This window comes from Meles meles, chromosome 2, assembly GCF_922984935.1.
Source record: "Meles meles chromosome 2, mMelMel3.1 paternal haplotype, whole genome shotgun sequence".
Taxonomy (NCBI): domain Eukaryota; kingdom Metazoa; phylum Chordata; class Mammalia; order Carnivora; family Mustelidae; genus Meles; species Meles meles.
In genome coordinates, this window is record NC_060067.1 from 22,654,041 (window position 1) to 22,673,308 (window position 19,268).

Here is a 19,268-nt window from a genome sequence, read left to right on the forward strand (position 1 = left end):
GGAGGCAAAAATCACACAGGATTGAGAACCACTGTCCTAGTCAAAGCCCATATGTCAGGTTAGCTGACCACTAGAGAGTCGACTCTCCAAACAACTGTCTTGCAGATTATAAAGATATCTGAATAGTTCTGGCACTCTTAGCTGGGACTTTTAAATTCTTGATATGGTTCCCAATTGTGAATGGATCTGAAATGAGGATATATACAAATAACCATAATTACAGATTAAAGCAATAAATTATTGAGTATCTAGAATTTGGCAGGCAATGGAGCAGCTGATTTATATGAAAGTAGCATGCACTGAGCAATTACTATGTGTCCAGTAAATAAATATTACATCCATTATCTCATTTAATTTTCTCAACAAACTTATGATATAGATGCTATCTTTATTCCAGTACTACAGATAAGGAAACTGAGGTTTAGAAAGGTTAAATTGGAACTTTTCATCAAAATGCTCAGCTAAACTGACACAGGAAACCAACACCTTCTATTACCACAAAAACATAAAAATGCTAGATTTAGAAACAGATATGTTTTTAATTAAAATTAATAGTAAAGATTCAAAGCAAGAAATGTTATTCTGAGGCCCAGAAATGAGAAGGGAATACACAGTAGTAACAGAATATTGAGATCAGATGGGTATAATGACATCACTGGGGTCTGAGATACTAATACTCTGACAGAAAACTGGTATTAAAGCCTCTGAATAAAGTCAGAAGTCAGGAAAATCCCCTTGGCAAAGTTCCACCTACTAACAATATGGCATTATTATAAGCCATCTACCCTGAGCCTTGGATGGAAGATGTCTTCCTCAAGAGATAAGATTCCCCAGCCGACATCATCTAGCAGAAGTGTAATATCCAAATTTGTTTATGACTTGCAGGGAGATGCAGAGTTTAAAAACTAACATAAAAACGTTTCCAAAATGAGTGAACATATAGAGCTACATCAAAGTAGCTATAAGGGTGCCTGGGTGGCTCAGTGGGTTAAAGCCTCTGCCTTTGGCTCAGGTCATGATCCCAGAGTCCTTAGATCGAGCCCCACATTGGGTTCTCTGCTCAGCAGGGAGCCTGCTTCCTCTTCTCTCTCTCTCTCTCTGCCTGCCCCTCTGCCTACTTGTGATCTCTGTCTGTCAAATAAATAAATAAAATCTTTTTTTAAAAAGTAGCTATAATCAATAGGGTCACTTCCATGGATCAAAAAAAAAAAAAAGAAAGAAAAGAAAAGAAACCTGAACAATATATAGTTCCATCAAGAAAAGAAATATTAGTGTTAACTTTTAAGAGTGGCAATTTAAAATACTGAATTTTCTACTTACTTTAATTCTCCAAGTGACACATATATTAACCTCTATACAACTAGTATGTTTATGGCAAGCAGTCAATAATTGTCTATTTACTCAACAAACATTCTAGAGCATCTCCTAAATGCAAGGTGCTAGGCTGAGTAAGACATGGTACTGGTCCTCATAGAACTCAGATTTCAATTACTTTCCTTTTTAAAAAATGTATTTATTTTTATGGTGGTAAAATACACATAAAATTTACCATTTTTACCACTTTTAAGTGTGCAATTCGGTGGCATCAAGTACATTCACACTGTTGTGCAACCATCACCACAATTCTTCCCCAGAACTTTTTCATCACCCCACACTGAACTTCTGGACCTATTAAACAGTAATTCCCCAGTCCCTTCTTCCCCTGCCCCAGGTAACCACTAGTCAACTTTCTGTCTCTGTGAATTTTACCAGTCTAGGTACCTTATATCATTACAACAATACAATATTGCTTTTTCATGTCTGGCTCATTTCACTTAGCATAATATCTTCAATCTCCATCCAAGTTGTGGCATGTGTCAGAATTTCATTCCTTTTTAAGGCCAAAATAATGTTCTGTTGAATGTATACACTACATTTTGTTTATCCTCGATTACTTTTTTTTTTTTCCCCTTTTTATTAATTTTTTCAGCGTAACAGTATTCATTCTTTTTGCACAACACCCAGTGCTCCATGCAAAACGTGCCCTCCCCATCACCCACCACCTGTTCCCCCAACCTCCCACCCCTGACCCTTCAAAACCCTCAGGTTGTTTTTCAGAGTCCATAGTCTCTTATGGTTCGCCTCCCCTCCCCAATGTCCATAGCCCGCTCCCCCTCTCCCAATCGATTACTTTTAAATGGCTAATCTCTCATTTTATTTCCTTCAAAGAGATAGTGTCTGTCACATCACAGTAGCTCCCCAGATGCCAGGTCCCTGCTTTTGCTGCCACCCCTGAAAGTATAAGGTGCACTTTTTTTTTTTAAAGATTTTTTTTATTTTATTATTTATTTGACAGAGAGAGAGATCACAAGTAGACAGAGAGGCAGGCAGAGAGAGAGAGAGGGAAGCAGGCTTGCCGCTGAGCAGAAAGCCCGATGCGGGACTCGATCCCAGGACCCTGAGATCATGACCTGAGCCGAAGGCAGCGGCTTAACCCACTGAGCCACCCAGGCGCCCTAAGGTGCACTTTTTTACAGTTTTCGTTTTCAAAACAATTCCTGGCCCTTCTGTATTTCTCTTTATAAGTCGTCAGGACAGGTATGCACACTTACAAGTGTCTTTTTCTAAGGTAATATTTTCTAGTTTACGTATAGTCAGAAACATCGAATTGGGCAATTTCAGGTATGTAAAGAATTCGCTTTGGGGATCCGTTCTTACTGGTTTCTTCATTTGGGTAGTCTCACTAGCCCACCCCAGACTATTGTGCCACAGTTCATTTTGCTCCAGGACCAACGTGCCTAGCTCTCCAACATGTTTAGATACTCTTCTCAGTTTCTGAATGTAGCTTATTCTCTCCTGTTTCATTACATTCATTCTTTTTTTGTCTTCAAAAACAAACAAACAAACAAAAATAATAAGCTAACTCAAACTATAAAGCATTTAAGAAAACACATTGCCTTGAGTAGTCAGCAGAAGCTGAAGAATCATTAATAACACAGGAATAAAGAAAGATTTCAAAATAATATAATTGTCACTTTATAATATCCAATGAAGGAGAAAAATAAACAAAACACTAAACAAAGAATATTATTAAAGGTGGATGTTGGGCGGGGGAGCTCCTGGGTGGCTCAGTCAGTTAAGCAGCTGACTCGAGATTCTAGCTCAAGTCATGATCTCATGGGTTGTGGGATTGAGTCCCATGTGGGGCTCTGTGCTCTTCATGGACTTTGCTTGAAAGTCTCTCCCTTTCCCTCTGCCCCTCCCTCCTCTCGCTCTCTCCCTCTCTCTCTCTTTCTCAAATAAATAAATCTTTTTAAAAAAAGAGGTGGATGTGGAAAACAAAATTCTTGAAATCTAAATTATAATCATTGAAATAAAAAAAAAATCAATAGCTAAGATAAACAAGATTCCCCTAAGAAGAGAATCCCTGAATAGAAGAGAGCTCTGCAGGAATCATCCAGAACATAGTATAAGAGAGAGAGGAAAATATGAGAGTTTAAAAGACATGGTGCTTATTATATCACAGACTTGTTTTTCTTATCCCTCATCCTGCTCTAGCTTTGTGTGTATTCATATCTCATAACGGGAGAGATAGAGGCAGGCTTGTGCTCCTTTAATAGATTACAGTTCCTACAATAAATGTTCACTACCACTCTAATGCCCCCTGCTAACACACTTACTGCTCATGACCTAACATTTGGCATATACTGTGCTTTGAAGGACTCTCTGGGCCACCTAGACTTAAATCCACTTCTCAGAGAGACTACATTGGATAGTGAATATTTTGTACTCTCATTTTTACATCAAAAGGGCCCTCCAGATGGTCTATTTCTTGTTGGCTCAGCCCAAAAACACATGCATAAATCAGCAGCAAATTTGGTAACAGGACACAACATTTGGAATCAAGATGATGCACTGACATGATCATGCTATGTTTCCTAGCCATGCTTTGATCTCTCAAATCATAGCAAAACTCACTTCAAAATAAAAACATGTCTAAATATGCCATTCTAATTGTATTCAAAAAATCAGGTTCATGAACACTTTTCAATCAAGCAAGTCTTTTATTATTCTGTGTACAAAGTACATGTGCTACTGTCACTATGGGTAGTTCATGACTTTCACAAGAAATCTAAGTTCATCTTAATGTGATTCTTTTAAAATTAGAAATGTTCTTCTTAATTGATGAGGCTGCTGTAATCTTTTCAAAATCTTTTTCAAATGTAGTTTATCTTATTCCATAATTTTTCTTATTACTGTTTTTAGACATAAGTTTCCTTGGAAACAGGACTTTCAATGGACTTTAGCCCCCAAATAGGCTAAAAAATTGCCTTTATCCATTTATCATTTCATTGTAATTAAATCTATATGATGTGGTCTGTTCTCATGTATAGTGTCTCGTTTCCATGGTAACTGAGATTTTTTTACTACCCATACTTTGAAATGCCTTCACAGTATTTCTTGATTAACTCATGAGCCCAAAATTGCATTTTGTAAACTTACATGTAGTGGAACTTATAAAGAAAGACTGTAAAAAAATTATCTTGTTTGCTATTTCTTTGAAATTTGCTTTTGTTTTTATGATTCTTTTTCCTGATATGCTGCTCTCCTAGAGCAACATAATTTTGTGCCACTATGAAAAGCAAAATCCACGACTAAATTTAGCAAACCCGATCATTTTTGTGGTTGGATTGCCATCTACAGTTCTTAAGACCCAGTGGCTGAGTGAAAAGAAGATCAACTGTGACATTTCCACAAAATGGAGAAAGCAAAAAGGATTTGAGTAGCAATTTTCATTCTTTTTTTGTTATTATTTTTTTTTAAAGATTTTATTTATTTATTTGACAGATAGAGATCACAAGTAGGGAGAGAGGCAGGCAGAGAGAGAGAGGAGGAAGCAGGCTCCCTGCCAAGCAGAGAGCCCGATGCGGGACTCGATCCCAGGACCCTGGGATCATGACCTGAGCGAAAGGCAGAGGCTTTAACCCACTGAGCCACCCAGGCGCCCCTTTTGTTATTATTTTTAATGATTTATTGTTATGGCTAATCTACCAGTAAAGGAAATATCATCTCTGCAGTTTTTGCCATTAACACAGGTCTCTGTTTATTCCAAGATTTCAGGACAAATCAGAAGGGCTGTAGTTACTGATCATATCCCGAATACTGGAGTAGAACTATGAATTTGTAAATCCCACCATTGTGTTAATGGCATTATAAAAATTAAAAAGTTCTTATTCTTGTTACAGGGTAATAATAATAATAATAATAGCTAGAACCATGCAACTGTTCAATAAATATTTGTCAATTGCCTACCATAGCCAATACTATCTTAATCCAGGCTCTGGACAGTCTTAAATCCTAACAGCACCCAATTTGACAAGCTCATGGTTCTAATGATTCTCTTGGCCTGGGGTGCTATAAGAGTTAAGCTCAAGTAATATCTTCAAGTTATTTCTGAAACCACAGACTGAAGTAATTCAAAACTAATCGTATGACAAATGGATGGAGGAGAACATGTTCAAGACTGAACTCTCCTTTTAAATCCCATTTTATGAGTGCTGTATTAGAACTCAAGCCATAGAAGGATCATGTGCATGTTTTCCATGCTTTCCCTTATTCTCTGAACATATGGATATAACTGTTATGTACTTCAGAGTCATTAATAAAATTAGAAATTCCCTGGACCCATATTGTGAAGAACCAAACTACTTAAGGAAGACCTAGTCTATAGGAGACACCCTTAATTTCCTTAAATCCAAGTTTCATAATGGTCAAAAAGGGATAACAGGCTTATAGTACCAACTTTACAAAGCTGTCATAATAAATAATGAGATAAAATAGGGAGACTTTTTTTTTTAATTCTAAAAGTATGATACAAATGTTTGGTATTAATATTGTCAAGTTTATTTGGAGATATACAGGGGTAACCAGGGTTTAAACCTGCCAGAGATTCAACATGGGGAGCCAGCAGCTCTAAACTGAGGACTGAGGGAAGTCAGAATTCAGCAGCAAATAAGCTTTGACTCTGGCCTCTGTAAACCCACAGCTCCTGCCATATCAATGTGGCCTTCTCTGATAGATCCCCAGGGAGATGCTTGAATCATCTCCACAAAGCTCGTGCACGTCGCTGTCTCCCTTGTGCTTGACTGAACCTTAAAAGTTTAATGTTGCTGCCTACATACAAAATGAAGATCCAAAGGAAAACTTGGTAGAGTTGGATCCTTCTCCAGAGACTGGACAATCAAATAAACGGCATGAACGAGGGGCGCCTGGGTGGCTCAGTGGGTCAAAGCCTCTGCCTTCAGCTCAGGTCATGATCCCAGCGTCCCTGGATCCAGCCCTGCATCAGGCTCTCTGCTCAGCAGGGAGCCTGCTTCCTCCTCTCTCTCTGCCTGCTTCTCTGCCTACTTGTGATCTCTGTCTCTCTAGTAAATAAATAAAATCTTTAAAAAAAAAAAAACTGCATGAACGAGAAAAATCCCCACTAATGGGAAATAGAAAACTGTGCTATCCTTTCATACATATAAGCAATATTTCAGGAATCCTTTAAAAGAAAGAAAGAAAGGAAAGAGAGAGAGAGGAAGGGAAGGAGGAAGGCGGGAAGAAATGGAGGAAGGGAGGAAGGAAGGAAACAAATTTACTTCTCTGTTAATAACCTAGTAAGTAACAACAAGAAATATTCAGCTCCAGAAATGCGTCCTGTGAGAAATAATAAGAAACAAAACTCACAACGCTCCATAACCACTTTCCATCCTACCCTCCAAGGGAAAAATCTGAAAGAGGATTTTTAAAGATAAAGCAATTCCACAATGACAAAAAAGAAAAAAAAGAATAAAAAACAGATAATAAAAATTTTAAATGTTCAATTGTTTTCATTTCACAAATAATTTCTTACCCTTCTACAGAGACAAGAATAGATCTGCCAACTGGAAATGGGGGTGAGGGATCCTTCCAGTGGGTGAGAAGTACTTCATATTTTGATCAGGGTGGGAGTGAGGTTGTATAAATTCATCAGGCTACACATCTAAGATTACACTTTGCCTAAGTTATATCTCAATTTTTCTAAAACGGAAAAAAATTGTTTTCCCATTTGGAAACACAATACATAAAACTGATGATGTTAAGTCCACAGTTTATCTCAATGGTTTGTTTGAAGAAACACTGAAATGTCTTCCATTTCCAAGGGGAAAAAAGGTTCTGGAAATCTGCAACATGATAACCTTTGATTTCTCACAACACGACTGAGGAAACTGTTCAATTTGTTTGATCAAACCCACAGAGAGATGATACTACATAATTAGGCTAATGTGTTTATCTTTCACTATAACAATCAATTGAAGTATCTGGTTCTTTTTCTTTTCCAGAGATTTTTTTTTAAATCAATATATGATTTTTTTTAAATCTATATATATATATTTTTTTAAATCAAAATATATATATATTTTTTTAATCAATTTTTTTTAAATCGATGTTTATGGCTAAAACCAAAAAGCAACCATAGTGCCCAAAAGACCTAAGCTTTGCAGGAATAAAAATCAAAGTAAGAGAAATGGACCTGAATAGAGAGATTCAGTAACTGATAATAGGTGGGAAATAAAGCCAGAAAAAGGGGGGGCAGAGAATTTCTAAAAAGGAAGCATAATTCTAAAGAAAGCCACTAAGTTTAAATTGATGTTGCTGGTAATACCAACTTGGGTTAAAAAAAAAAAATTTTTTTATGGTCTTTTCTGAGCATGACTTGACCCTAAAATATTTGGTATTGGCATAAACTAGATTCATAATGTTAAGTCACTTTTAGTATCAATAATCCATGCCTTCGGTCTTAAAACAAAAAATTAAAAAAAAAAAAAAAAAGAAAAAAGAAACCAGCAATGTGTGCAAATGTAAGGTACCAGAGAGAATATGTGTAAAAGCAAGCAGATTCCCAGAAAATGTCAGCACCTCGTATGATGAGCTCTGGCAGCCATCTCAGTGTTGACAATATGCTAGAGAGGCTGGGAACATAAATCAATCTACATTTGTTCTCACAGGGACTAGGAGCTGGAATTACTGTTTCTGAAACTTGAGCCAATATTGTCACGGCAATATAAATGATGGAAACTTTGCCACTGTAGTCTGCTTCACCCATTGCATGAACCTCCTGGCAAACAGCACCCTGGAATTTCATTAATTAGTGCTAACTATGATTGGCACTGCCAGAGAGAACAATGAAACAACCAAAGTGTTTTTATGAACATATGGGTGGCAGTGTCTCTAGCTGGGTAATACCAGATTGGTTTCCAACTTATTAAAGCTTATTTATACTGCATATAATTTACCTAATTTTGCCTTTTTAAGCTAATTTATTACATATTATATTTTTCTCGCTTCTGCAGATTAAATTATTGAAGTATAAACTGCTGAACAAGTATAAGTTATTATAATCTTCATCTCAGTGAAAAACATGAGAGCTCAGATTGGAAAAGACCCGTTGAAGTGATCCAATTCAACACTTATTTTGTAAATAAAGAAACTCAGTCCCAGGAAATTTAAGTGATCTTCCCAACCTCACAAAGCCAGCAGTAGAATTAAGGCTAAAACCCAGGTATTCTGAATCTAGGATTTACCCTTCTGTATCACATGATCTCTTAATTGATAGTTGTTATCACTAGATTAACACTGAGTTGACATGTCACAGTTTTGGTTGACATCGACCTGCTTCCTCTATGTCTTTTAACTAAACAGCTTGCATAAAGTTTTCCATTTTCATACACCATTCTTCCAAATAAGTCCCTAATACAGGTTCTTTCCATTTTATTTATTTTTTCAGCGTAACAGTATTCATTCTTTTTGCACAACACCCAGTGCTCCATGCAAAACGTGCCCTCCCCATTACCCACCATCTGTTCCCCCAACCTCCCACCCCTGACCCTTCAAAACCCTCAGGTTCTTTTTCAGAGTCCATAGTCTCTTATGGTTCGCCTCCCCTCCCCAATGTCCATAGCCCGCTCCCCGCTAATACAGGTTCTTTTACAGGTTCAAGGAAAGCATCCATTAGACTCATTCCACTCTACTATGTTTGTTTCATCTGGGATGACAATTTGGAATGTTTCTTATTTAATTCATCCCTCAATGGGGAAATCATTACTAAAGAAAGCTGTATTTTTTCTCTCTTTGTATCAGTAAGCAAAAAGGAGTTTAGTGAACATTTCTGAACAGTGTTCATAAGTTTTCTCCCAAACACTTACCTATTCTATTTGAGAAAAATAAGGATAAATCATAAAATCCCAGACTTACGGGTCCAAATCACACCAGCTCTTTCTATATTTTGTTAAAAAAGGAAAAAATACATTAAAATTAAAACCACCAGAGCACGTATTGCATGGAGCACTGGGTGTTGTGCAAAAACAATGAATACTGTTATGCTGAAAAACAAAAACAAAAACAAAAACAAAACAAAACACCAGAGCCTCTTTCTCTGGCAATTTCATGCATTCCTTGCCTTCAAATACTCCTTATTATCTGCCACATTAGCTACATCTATCCTTTTTATTAATAAGAAAAAACAAATCTCTTCACTTATTTAAGCCTCTGAAGGTCACAGCAGCAAATAACATCTTCTGCTGGCCTTCCCTCCTCTTCCCCTCTTCCTTGAATATACAGACATGTGTCTTTGGTACTGTGTTTGGATGGAGGGGAAACTGGTGGGAGAACATTTCAGTTGCTATTTTAATCTTAGAGGATAAAAAAAAAATTGAAAAGTCCTTTTTCTGAGTTACATTTGCCTTAACAGACTTCTAGAGTCCATTGCATAGCAGATGCCACGTAGCCAGGAGAATCTCCCAAGTTGATCTTGCTTTTCACCAAAATCAGGAGCTTCAGGGCCTGCACTGGCGTTTAGATGGGAATGCCAAACAAGTGGTAAAATAATAAATGTTCCAGCCATTCACAGCAATAGACGTCCAGATAGGTAACATAGAACTCGACATTCAGTTCAAGCATCCATCAGGGAGTTACAAATTCAGAACATATTGTTTTTATTTCACCTTAAAATTTCTTTTAATGAACATTTTGTCTTTATAACTTAAGACCACATTAAAAGATCCTACAGGAACAGCACCATAATATAGTCATTGTGGACATATCCTCAAAGCAGTTGTCTGCTCTCTCACATAGTACCCTTTTATGAATCTTGATTGGACACAGGTCTCTAGGTCTCAGCTCAGGAAAATCAGGTGCCCAGAAGCAACAAGTTTTATTATTCTCATGGGCACCATAAAACTACAGAGAGATATATGGTTAAGAGAAGTTTGTATGTTTATGTGTTTAAGGTAGGATGGACTTGATCAAGGTCACACGCTAAAGAAAAAGTTGGATATAGGGGATAAAAAGGGGAGATGGGACAAATAATCTATGATGGGGTACTGAAGTTTTTTATTTACTTTCTCAAACCAGCCTTTCCACCTCTTGAGACACAAGGTAGCACAGAGTTTGAACCTTGGACTTCAGAGGCAGACCATCTAAGCAGACCGGCTCTATCACTTATTAGATCAATGACCTTAACCAGGTTAATGAGCCTCAGGTTCCTCATGTGTAAAATGAAGAAAATAGTAACCTACTTTATAGAAGTGTTGGCCAAATAAGTCAATACATATATACTTGGAACAGCAGCTAAAGCATAGCAAACTTTAAACAATGTATCATAATCATCATTATCATCTCTACCTCAGCTCCACTTTCACAAAGAATGAGGTATGGCATAAATTTAATTCAGAAAAATTACTAAATATCTATTGGTAACAAGCACTATAACAGGTGGTGAAAAGACAAAAATGAATCCCCTTCTCTCAGGTACTCTTAGCCTAGTAAGTAAAGAATTGCACCACATATGTTAGTATCAAAAACAGTAACACGTGAATCCAGATCCCTAGGTTGTGCAGGACAGGCAGCAGAAAATGGAATGAAAAACTCCTAGAAAATGACTTGTTTGTATTTTGGAACCTTGGGGTCTTCCCCTAAGAGGCTGAAAGAGTCAGACCTGAAGGCAACTTCCTCCCACCCCAGTCTGGCCATAGAAAAAGACCACGCCTCCCTGCCCCTCAGGGGCAATGCTATGTGAGATTGGAGGGGAAGGGGTGTTTCTAACTCTAAACTCCGGGAGATCAGGATTGTCTAATTTGTATACATGGAAAATATGCAGCCAGATGAATTGTGGTAGCAGAGCCAACCCATGCACTAGTCATATCTAGAAACAACATATTAAGATTCACCAAAAATAAGGACCCTGAGTTTCCATGACTATCTCTTCACTCTCCAAATGCTTGAAAATCATGTCTGTGGACAGAAGCTCTGAACCTCACTCTGACAAATCTCTTATGAAATCTCCTCCAATGTGATGGTCAATGCAACAATATTTACAAGGCAACTAATGAACCAGAGCAAACACCCACATAGATACATGGTACCTTAAACTGTCTTAATCACAAAGAAATATGTAAGTGATACAGGTATGCGGTGTGTGCATAAACAGGAAGATGGGGTTTAACCAGAGCTGACAGTTGGCATCATAAAATCTTGCATTATGTTAAATAGTTCCATATTAAATATAATTTAGAGAGGCTTACTTCTAGTCCATTTTTACTTAGTAAATCAAAGCCAGTGGAGTAAAGGCAATGCAGTTCACAGTAGATCTTAGGAAATCAGCCCCACTTTGAAAATTTCAGGTTGTGTTTCTGGAAGGGCTTTCCTCAAAGCACTGGCTCCCCATCACAAAACCATGATCCACACCTTACTTAGCCAAATCCATCCATTTCTTCCAGTCCAAGGACAGAAAAGAGGAGCTCTTTTTGTCATATATAGAGGAAATACAACAAAGAAGAACCACATTAAATTTGGTATCAGAACCATTTTTACCATTATACCACCGAGTACTAGAGAAACACAAATAAGGGAATAATTTAGGTCTTCAACAAGTCTTTTCTTTGTTTTGTCATGACACTTTTACTCTTAAGATCTTAGAAGCAGAGAAGGACAAAAAAATTCAAATATTTTATTTGGTTATAAAAATATGTTTAGCTCTTTGGGGCCTGCCGCGGAAACAAGATGACAAAGGGGACGTCATCGTTTGGAAAGCGTCGCAATAAGACGCACACGTTGTGCCGCCGCTGTGCCTACCACCTTCAGAAATCCACGTGTGGCAAATGCGGCTATCCTGCCAAGCGCAAGAGAAAGTATAACTGGAGTGCCAAGGCTAAAAGACGAAACACCACTGGGACCGGTCGAATGAGGCACCTAAAAATCGTATACGCAGATTCAGGCATGGATTCCGTGAAGGAACAACACCTAAGCCCAAGGAGGCAGCTGTTGCAGCATCCAGTTCATCTTAAGGATTTCAGCGATCAGTCACAATAAACATCATGGTTTTAAAAAAAAATAAAAAATAAAAAAAAAAAAAATAAAAATATGTTTACATTCTTTCTTTTCCTCTCAGATCAATACTTTGTTCAGGTGTGTACCTTCCTCAAAGACAAGGTAAACTCAGGCTTTCAGCTCTCCCAAATAAACTAAAGACTCAGATTAAAGATCTTGCTCCAAGGGAATTGCAAACTGGTGTTTGAAGTCCTCAAGCATTGATTCAATGGGTTAGAGCATAATGTTTGTGGAATACCAAATCTTCCCAGCAATAAGCTTCTGGATTGTCCCAGATTTTCTCGTGGCTAGAATATCTTGGTCAAGAAGTCTCATTGAGGGGCGCCTGGGTGGCTCAGTGGGTTAAAGCCTCTGCCTTCGGCTCAGGTCATGATCCCAGGGTCCTGGGATCGAGCCCCGCATCGGGCTCTCTGCTCCGCAGGGAGCCTGCTTCTTCCTCTCTCTCTCTCTGCCTACTTGTGATCTCTGTCTGTCAAATAAATAAAATCTTTATAAAAAAAAAAAAAGAAGTCTCGTTGAACTGAAATACCCTCCAAAGAAAAAAGCACAGGATTCTCACTCTCAGTTTTGCCACCTAAGACAATGCTATTAAAAAATGCATACCTTAGGGCGCCTGGGTGGCTCAGTGGGTTAAGCCGCTGCCTTCGGCTCAGGTCATGATCTCAGGGTTCTGGGATCGAGTCCCACATCGGGCTCTCTGCTCGGCAGGGAGCCTGCTTCCCTCTCTCTCTCTCTCTGCCTGCCTCTCTGCCTACTTGTGATCTCTCTCTCTCGCTGTCAAATAAATAAATAAAATCTTTAAAAAAAAAATGCACACCTTAAAACTCATTATTCTTTTATTATAACAACAAAAATTTTAATTTTTCCTAAGCCACCCACTTCCCTGGCTGTCATTTTTAATTCCAAGGTTTCCCCTACTTTTCCGTTCTCTGGTCTATTGTATTTTACTCCTTATAGCCAAATAAAACAGCCAGAGTAAGAATTCTTAGTCACCCAAAGTGTTGTTAAGTTATAAATTGAACCAGTCATTCAGGAGGGAAAAAAAAAAAAACACCCAACTCCTTCATATTTCTTAAGGATCAGAGTTATCTTTTATATTCAATTGCCTCCTGTTATCCTGAGTCATTTCAATGTATATTTTGATGAACCACCCAACACCCTGACCCCATCATTTCATGATATCCTCCACTTCAAACCCTTACTTCTGCTCCAGAATCCATTCCCATTGATCTTGTGATCAATTCCTTCACCCCTATCAATCTTTAGAAACTTTGCTCTTTGATCTCATCAGGCTCTCTATTGACTTCCTACCTCATTTTCTCAAGTCAGCCAGTCTCTTCTTGTCTTTACATTATTCCCAATCTTTCCTGGAGCCAAGGGCAACCATTTTAAATAAATGTTCAGTATCACCTTAATTCCTCCATCTCCTTCTCCTGGATCCTTGTGCTGATCTACAATCATTCATTCACTCTCCCTCCCCAGTTAGCAAGAGCCACATTCAGTTTTGCGGCAGGTACCCTGCACAGTGATGTCTTGCACAAGACTGTTGAAGCAAGGACGAATGAGAAGCACTGCTTGCCAAGCTCTAGATGTTGCCTTCAATCAGAGGGAAGGGCTCATTTGTCTACCACACATGAAGGTCACTTTTGCTCTCCAAGCCCTTTTCCTATTTCACAGACATGAATGTATGAGCTAGCCATGGCCCACTGGGTAGCTGAGCACAGTGGGGAAAAAAAGAGAAACATGTTTTTATCCAATATGTTTTCCCTGCAATTATCTGTCATTACTGACCACTCCCTTGATATACTTCTGTTTCTTCCTTACACTTGTCTACATCTTCTGTCTGGGCAGTTTCATTATCTTGCACCATCTCAACAATTATATAAGTGGCATCCGAATCTATTTCTCCACCTCTATTTTCCTCTGAGTTCCAAATCCACCTTCCAGTTGCTTACTGGACATTTTCACCTAACCATCCCAGAAGCATCAAAAACTCATCATGTCCAAAACTAAATTCAACATTCCCCTATATCCCTACTTCCCTCCACTTATAACTCTTATCTTTGCTAATGGCATGCCCACTCACCCAGTCCCCCAAGACAGAAACCTCAAGGTCACTATGGATTCACTTCTTTAACTCAGTTTCCACAACCAGTCAGTCACCAAGCCTGACTCACTGTCCTACTGAAATACTGTTCAAATCTGTTCCCATCCACTTCACTGTGCCTTTATATTCATTTATCTAAACTATAACAATAGCTTCTTATTCCATTTCCCTTTCTCCAGATTGCACCATTTCATATGTATCCCTTACTCTGAGACTGATCAGATCAATGCTCTGCTGAAAAATCTTTGAGTGTTTAATGAAATCCAAAATACAAAGTATGATTTACTTGCAAGCACCTTTTACAATATAACTACAACTTACCTTCCAACCTTCCACTAGCCCCTTCCCCCACTCCAAATACTCTATTCTAGCCACATTAACCTGCTTAATTGTCCCTGAACGTATCATGAATGCTCTTATGTTACTCATTCATTGTCCCTACCTATTCTGGTCCCTCTCCTAAAATGTCTATCACTTCTTTTCTCTCTGTGTGAGAGAATATATGAGTCATACTCATTCTTAATTGTCCAGATCTAATATCACCTTCTCAGTAGAGTTTTCCCTGCTGTCCCTTCCTCCAGCTAAAAATTAATTGCCCCATCCTCTTTACGCCTATAGCACTTGGAGCTTTTGTCAGCATTTAGAGTCTTACTTATAAATTACACACTCTATAAAATGTGAGACTGTAAATTATTCAGGACTTCAGAATCAAGTTTACCTGGTATAACTGAGGAAATCAGCCATTCCATCTCTACTCTATGGTTTTCTAAATCCCTATAAATTGGACATTGTTTTCTGGTGTTTGTTAGTTAAATTGTTCATTTCATGACAATTGTTTTGGTGAGAAGGAGAGAAATTTTGGTTCACTTCAATTGTTAATATTAACTTCTGTTTTTATTAATGTTGCACAGATTGGCCCAGTCCCTGGGACAGTAAAAAAGAATCCATGGGGAAAGCACAATGCGTGTTATAGGCAAAGGTTCAATGTAGACTAGGACCCTATAGTACCAACATCAGCTGCCTGAGGTGAAAGCAGGAGCAAACATTTCAGCAGGCAGGAAACAGTCTCATTTTCAACTTCAATGTTTTTCATTCCAATGACATATTTTCCCACTTGGATCAACACTTTCTGGCTTTTTAGACATCAACACCCTAATGAAACTCTTCTTGCCATGCATTGGGATATATATATCCTATCTCTTAGGTATAATGCACCCCAGCCCTACAAGCTGATCTCTCAAACCCAGAGGAGGACACCCATATGTACCTTTATTCAGGTCATACCCTCTTCTTTTTTCCACCACCTTCACAATGTAACAGTGTGACTGTCATTTCATCTTCTACATTCCATGCTCATGATTTACCCCTCCACTCTTACACCCTTAATAATTAATATGCATTAGTTAAGAAACAGGAGAGCTTAACCAAAGGAAGGACTTGGTCCTGAGTATAACATATCAGCCACCTGAAAAGAGACACCAGCTTGCTGACTCTGTAAATATAAGTGGCTTTTTTTTTTCCTAGCTAAGACTTTCTGGATATAAACTGATCACATGGCCCAGGAATATGTCAGCAGATTATTGGTTTCCAAATGAAAGCTTTGATTCCCTTCAGGTCAGATTCTTTTTCTTGAAAGTTCAAGGAAGCAGAGGTCACCTGTGAGTAACTATGATTAGTTTAAAAGGCTATAAGGCTTGATGTTGAACAGATGATTACACGCCTCTCCGAAAGGAATTTTTTTTTTTTCCCCCGAAAGGAATTTTCATCACAAGTAGCGGCATGGCACAACTAACTCATCGTTTTTCAAACAGCATTTCTAAGGTGCTTCTTTTTCACTTCAGGCGAGCTTGGAGTTGGGAGTGGTATCTGAACTATAGTGATTCCCAGGCCCTTCTACAAAAGAGTGAACTCCTACTCCTGACTTCTACCAGGGAGCCAGATCTGTGGAATGGAACTCTGTGTGACTTCACTCTTCACTATCGCCAAATAAATTGTTAGCTTTGTCATGAGATGGCATTCCCCAGATTTATGCAAATGAGGGGGCTCTAATTTCACAATGTTAATTCAATCTTTTCAGAAATCATATCTCTGAGCTCCTAATTTTATGTTACGACTATGTTGCATACAGATGAGGGCTATGTTTTGCTTCTTGCCATTCCTGCAAACATTCAGCATTTCTTCAACAAATAGAAACATTACCAAATTGCACTGCAGCTACCCAGTTTAGCTATACAAGCTGTTTTGTTCAATCAAAGAAGAATGCATAGAAATTCTGCTTTAAATCATATTCCTTGGTCCTTAGGTGGTTGATTTTGGAAAGAATAACTCCACATGCTAAATTCTGCGACTGCACTTGTTCTTTGTTGAATAGAAAACACCACTTTGTGCCTATATTTTATTAAACTTTTGCATAACCAGAAGGTAGCTTTTATATTAGCAGAGATTCTGTTATATGGAAAATTACAGTTGCCACTCAACCATCAACCTCATGCTGATTCTTCTTCCTCTTCTTGATGTTCTTAAGCCATGATAAGCTGAAACTGAAAGATATATTTTAAGAACCTAGGTCCAATGAAGCATTATAACCATGAAGAGAATTGCTGCTACCACAATTTCAACAATTATGTTGGCTTTATCCTTGAGGAAACAATGTAGTAATTTTTTTCCCCAAGGATTTACAAAAGTTCTCCTGATGAACCAACTGGATGTACTTCCCTGAAATATCAAACTTGATGAAAACTATTTGAGTCTCTGCAGCCACTGACAACCCTACCTAACATTTCTGAGTGACAATAATATGCCCAGTGTTTCAAATATGCTGTCTTTTTTTATCTGACAACATCCCTGCTGGAGGGTGGTGCATTTGTATAATTCCTCTTTTATAGATGGAAAAACTGAAGCTAAAAGAAGTGGAGTAGCTGGCTTGAGATAATGCAATAAGATAATGGAGCAGGAAAATGGAATTCTGACTACTTGCACCACCATGCCGAAGAATCCCCCTGACAGTAGGTCTTTGTGGGATATTTCTGCTCCCTCCCACATGCAGATTACAGTAATAAGTGATGAATCTTTCTCAGATCAATCTACTATACCAACCCTCCATTGGGCCAGGTGAATAATCACCATAGGGCAACCCTGCAATGAATGAAAAAAACTTCCTAAATGGAAGGGGCCTCTCTAGTCAGCTAATGATCTGTACTTCGTATTGAACAAAGAAGGAGAAGATACTTGGTGAAATCTCTGTCAAGAATTTCAATTTAAGTCACTAGTGGTTATATTTTTGACTGAAAGCTGGAAGAGTGTGCCAGCCAAAAATTCCATAAAGAGACCAAAATGATCCTATTGAGTCTCTTTTCAATGCTTATAAGAGCCATTAAAAATTTTTTTTTTTTTCCCCCTTTTATTAATTTTTTCAGCGTAACAGTATTCATTCTTTTTGCACAACACCCAGTGCTCCATGCAAAACGTGCCCTCCCCATCACCCACCACCTGTTCCCCCAACCTCCCACCCCTGACCCTTCAAAACCCTCAGGTTGTTTTTCAGAGTCCATAGTCTCTTATGGTTCGCCTCCCCTCCCCATTAAAAATTTTTATATGAGAAAAGGACCCAGTTCAGTGTTTCTGCACAAGATATTTCTTCTTTTTTTTTTTTTTTTTCTAGTGGAGTTCATTCACACTATAGAGTGTCTCGTTTCTAAAGGTCTTCTTTAACCTGTCATAGTACAGTGGCACTTTGTCAAATAGCCCATTTTTTCCAATTCTGGAGGAAGACTTTTTTTTTTTTTTTTTTTTTTTTTTTTTTACTTAGCAAGGCTAATTTCTTACTTCTTGGTTGTGGGTAAAACTTGGGGATAAGAAGCTGAATAAGTTCAATTCCATCACCTTAAGCGCTGAAGAATTGCTCTACCAACTCCAATTTCTTATTTCTTGATGCTGGGTGGAAATTGAGAATGGTTCTCAAGTCCTTCAGTATCTGTGTTATAAGTAGCTTCAACGTACTTGGTCTAAAGCAATTCTGTGTACTGTCTACAGCCCTGAACTTTGGCTACAGTTCAATCAATGAAATCAGGAAAGCCTCCCCCGTATGTGCTTTCACAAATACACACAGAACAGTAAGTTCCACATGTTAAAGCTAAATCTCTAAACTAACCATCCTGAAACAGCCAGGAAAAAGGTAAGAAAACTGTTGTGCTAAAGAGACAGATCTTTGCAGAAAACTCCATGAATGCTGAAACAAACATTGTGAACACTACACTCTGTTACTAAAACCAAGACTTCAGGGATGTTACAATGTACACCCATTTGCAAACAAAACTATAATTCAGTTAACTTCAATAGAAAATTACTGTCATTAAACCTTTTAATAAGCTATGGTTATGGCAGGTTCTACTTTAGCTTGATGGGGAACATAAGTTACACATGCCAGAAAACCAGTTGGAAGGGCCTCAAACTGTAAATTTGATACTACTGGGCTGTGTTTATTTGCAAAGAATATAAAGTATACTTTCCACCCACAGTACTGCACTTTATGTGGGTCCATCAAACTCTCAGTCAGTTTGGTCTCAACACTGGAGGTCAATACAAATAGACTGGGAAATAGTATAGATACGAAATTGGTATTTACAGTCATGGGAATTTTGAAGTTGAAGGAGACATTAATGATTATATGGTTCAGAGTTTCTGCAGTTTCATAAGCCACTAGCTTGCTAGTGTGTTAAAATGTGTTGTGTCCCCCCCATTCTTCTCCAAAAAGGCATCCTTTGTTCAAAAGTTT

At 38.1% G+C, this 19,268-nt stretch overlaps 1 pseudogene; it reads left to right on the forward strand.

Annotated features, from left to right (window-relative positions):
• Window positions 1-12,038: 12,038 nt before the first annotated feature.
• LOC123937119 lies at window positions 12,039-12,359 on the forward strand (annotated as a pseudogene).
• Window positions 12,360-19,268: the final 6,909 nt, after the last annotated feature.